General features: G+C 43.9%; 1 long non-coding RNA gene across 1 annotated transcript; it reads right to left on the bottom strand.

Moving 5' to 3' along the window:
• Nucleotides 1-286: 286 nt before the first annotated feature.
• On the bottom strand, nt 287-2,827 carry LOC120709372. Its single transcript, XR_005689648.1, has 5 exons — nt 2,746-2,827; nt 2,126-2,624; nt 1,753-1,925; nt 1,310-1,461; nt 287-1,061 (listed from the first exon to the last, which is right to left on the bottom strand). It is a non-coding gene; the product is annotated as an uncharacterized LOC120709372 (long non-coding RNA).
• Between the last annotated feature and the right edge of the window lie 1,655 nt (nt 2,828-4,482).

Here is a 4,482-nt window from a genome sequence, read left to right as displayed (position 1 = left end):
AAAGGCATAAATAACCTTAATTTTAATTTTAATTTTATGTTTCGTTTACATCATGGGTTCCAAGCCATCAAGTATTGAACCACCAGTAAAAGTATGAACCCAATGCCCCAAAAGCTTGGCACTTGGCAGCCATCTTATTCATACAATCTATTGCTGTGGCGGCAGGCATAGGCCACGTCATGGTTACATCGTCACTGATATGTTGTCTTCGTGATGGTTCGATAGGCCAATAGGTGGTTCGAGGAAAAGCATCAGCAAGATATCTAATCGTGTCTGGAGCAGAATGAGCAGAGGCTACAAGGCCCTTAAGCACCAAGAACAGAATTCTATCGCTAATCAATAATACGTGAGAGACAAAGTTACATTTCTTCATCCGAGAAGAAAACAGAAAACACAAAAGAAGGAATGCAAGGCATTTCAAATATTCCTTCAATAATACTACTTTCGGTTCTTCAGCTCAGTGTCAAATATTTCACCAAGCTCCAACCAAATCTGAGCATGTTTTGGTTAGTGTCAACACCTTGATGTGGAAGTGATCATCGGCCATTTTGGTGCGAATTTGCAGGAACTGCATTTCCACCTCTCCTCTTCAGTGACAAATTTAGGTTCCCGTGATCCTTGCCAAAAGCTTAGGACTTCCTGGATTTGGTCCTTGAACCACCTAGGGTCATAAGTTAGCTGGTATTCATCAAGCAGGTAATGGTCTGACTGTAGTTCATATCTGCACCACTAAATAAAGCAGGTAATGGTCTGACTGTTCGCTTCATCTTCACTGCATCCAGCCAACAGTATTTCTCTCTCACACAAAACCAGCACCAGCCAGCCAGCAGTACTTTTCTCTCACAAAAAATCAGCACCAGCCACCAGAATCAGCCAGCCGAACACAGTCATATCTGCCATGGTCTAGAGAATACTGATTTGCCATTCTGCAGTATGCACAACTGGTTACTGATGTTTAGTCTGTAAGCCTGTAACTAATATTTACCTCACGAGTAGTGATTTTCCAGACCCGGTAGAGTATGGCAGGTAGCCTTGAAATATTTCAACATGCATTCAAAGGCCTGCAAGCAGAAACCATGTCAAAAATTACAATTCACAAGGATTATAAAATATGCTGTAGATGGTAGCATGAATATCCAAACAAATAGTCAGAAAAACAACTCTAGCATACACTTCCTGGATTTCTGCACCACTGCAGTTTCCTAGCACATGGAATTGAATGCCATGAATAAACTGGTCGGTTATCAACAGTAAATTGCCTGAGAACTATTATGAAAAAACCACAAAGTTTAAAGGTGAGACATAGCACCTTTGCATTGAATCCCAGTGAGCTAAATACTGCTTGACATCATCTGACAACAAGCAGTTGGGGTCCAGGTCAAAATAGCTAAAGAAATTCTCTGCTAGAAAATCTCAACGATCAAATTGTCACAAAGATATTTGTAACACATCAGCTGAAGCCTGACATCAAGACATTGAACAGATAATCATTATACTGAACAAATTGCAGAGATGCTATCATTCTACCATAGTTTAGAGTATAGTTCCATCTTAGTGTGAGGCAAAACATTGGAACTTCACAAATGACTTCACAAGATCTATTTTAAATGACACAATACGATGGGAATACATGTGATCATACAAAACGATCTTAATGAAAATTAATTTTAATAGAGAAAATTTGTTTCACCCGTAGCAACTCACGCAGCGTCACATAAATCCAGTACACAAAGCAGTAAAAGAATTTCTTACCTTTGTTTAGCTGCAGCATGGACCTCCCGAATCGTCTCCCTCCCCTAAACCACGAGTACTCAGTGTTCAGGTCTCTCTGAACTTTGGCTGATTGCTTCTTCAACTAACCTCTCCTTTCTGGATTTCTTATCTCTTGAAAAGGATGACTTGTCAGAATCTTTTGCACCGTCTGTCTACAAGCAAATCATCCTTTTGAATCAGTTGCCAAATGTGTGTCTTTTTCAATTTAGCAAAATCAGCTAGTTTTCCATTCAATTTCAGAAGGTGGCTATTCTTTTCTGGAATCTAATTATGTAGGAATTCGGTGCAAAGGCATGCAAGCACACTATACAAAATAAATACAATGGTTCAAGGCACTTGCTAGATTACTAACCTTTTGCTGGTGCCTTGAATCTTCTGGCCGAGGAGGCTTCACCGGCAAAGACCTGGAATCCACTACATCAGGGTCCGGTTTTGGCAACACGTTCCGAATTTTCAGCTTCACCTTCCCCGGCTTGCCACCGGCCGGGGTCGAACCACACAGTTCCCCTCAGGCTGAGCAACATGGCTGCTACCCTCGGCCTTCCTGGCTCCACCGCTCGCGGCCTCGAAACGCAGCCGGATGCTCCCCTTGGTGGCGCTCTCCGGCGATGGGGCGTTGAGGTGGAACTCCCGCCTCCGCTGGCCCCCGTAGACGCCGGCGGCGTTCTCATCTGAAGTCACCAGCAGCCTCCTCGAGCCGCTCCTAGACGACGATGGAGGGGAGGAGACGCTGTTGTCCCGCTGGTCCGTGGCAGGGCCGCCCTCCGGCCTAGGCCTCCTCACCGCGCTGCTCCGCCGCCTTTTCATGGTTGCGCCGTCGAATCCACTGCCGCCTTCCATCCGACCGGAATCTAGGGGCGAGGCGAGGAGAATGGGGGAAAGAAACCATGAGTCTTCGCCCAAACCAAATTTGTGAACAGATAAGATCAAGAACCCGGAATTGGGGGGAGAAATAATTGGAGAGAGACGAACCCGAGGCAGGTCGGCACGGCGACGCACGCGCCGTGGATATGCGACCATCCCACCGCGCTGCTGCTACTGCGTGCGTCAGAGTCAGGGTTAACCGAACCGTCGGTAACCGGTCCGTGGATATGCGACCGGTTACCGGTCAAACCGGTCCGGACCGGTTCCGGTTCGGTCCGGTATGAAACAGGTCCAAATTTAAAATTTAAATTTGAATTCAAAAAATGAAAAATTCCTAAAAAAATTTTAAAAATATTTTAAGGTGCAAAGAATCTAATGGTGTCAAATTTTCTCAAAAATTCGTTCATTTAGTATGGTTTGCGGAATTTATAAGTTAAATAAAAAAACGTGCATACGAAAGTATACAAATACAATGTAAAAGTAGTATAAAAAAGAGTTGGAGGGTTCATTTAGACTAAAATATGTTGTACAAACATTTATTTAGTATACTTTGTGGACATTTGAATTTAAACAAAAAAAGAAAAAAATTTGAATTTGATCGGTTACCAGTCAAACCGGCCGGTTACCATCCAAACCGGCCGGTATACCGGTCTAACCTACCGGTATACCGGTCGGAACCGGTTGAACGGGGAAGTTTGAATTCAAATTTGAATTTCACCGGTTCCGACCGGTAATCGGTCAAACCGGACCGGTATACCGGAACCGGAGGCCGGCGGTTACCGGTCGGATACGTTAACCCTGGTCAGAGTTGGAGGAGGTGGCGTTCCGCGGAGGACGTGTGAGTGCTGGGCGAGCGAGATTAGCCGGCGGGCGCGCGGAGGCGTTGGGTAGGTGGCGAGATTTGCGGGCGGGCGCTGGGCAGGCGGCAGAATTACTGGGATCACATGATACGAACACGATCTAACGGAGGAGGATCGGAGGTGGCAAAACAGACGCTCGACGTTTGCTGGACGACGGACGATACGAAAGGGTGGGGCGACGTACGTCGCACGGGTAAGACGACTGAAAATTTTTGTCACCCTTAGTCTCTTTTTAGTAGTAGAGATAAATCAGCACCAGTCACCAGCCACAACACAACAAATATATTAGAGATAGCCTTTTTCTCTTTTTGATAATAAGAGATAGTCTTCTATTGACAGACCTATAGATCTATAGGAGTGTTAAGAGAACTGTATTCACTAAACATATATCCGTGGCAAACACAGTATAAAAAAATTTGTAGAAAACTCCTTGCTAGAATCCGCGACTGCTAATGTGAACTTCGATATCCATATGCAGTAAACATAAAAAGAGAATTTTGGTGTTCTTGCCCCTATTCCTAAGGCACTATTTAGTTCCAAAAAAATTTCTACAGTATCCGGCATAACAAATTTTTGGACATATGCATCGAGCATTAAATGCAGCTGAAAAAAACTAATTGCACATCTAACTAATTACTACGAGATGAATCTTTTAAGCCTAATTAGTCAATGATTGGATATTATTTGTCAAGTAACAACAAAATATTCTACAGTACCAAAATCCAAACTTTTCACCAACTAAATACACCCTAAGTGAAATGGTGATTCCACCATCATTTTTTACCTGTGCAATTTTGCTCCTACTTTTGATGAACGGAAGCTCCGTTTACCTTAATTTGGACGCTGTTAGTTAGTGGTTCACCAAAAAAATAAAATAGGGTGGAAAAAAATCCACATCCATGAGAAAAGACTCTACTACCCATCATCTTATCCGAAAGGTTTCTCCTTTCATCGCCAAACCAGCGGCGGCGGCAGAAGCAAGCGG

This window comes from Panicum virgatum, chromosome 5K (genome assembly GCF_016808335.1).
Source record: "Panicum virgatum strain AP13 chromosome 5K, P.virgatum_v5, whole genome shotgun sequence".
NCBI classification, from domain to species: Eukaryota; Viridiplantae; Streptophyta; class Magnoliopsida; order Poales; family Poaceae; genus Panicum; species Panicum virgatum.
Note: the sequence above shows the minus strand (reverse complement) of the source record. Positions and strands in the feature narration are given on the sequence as shown.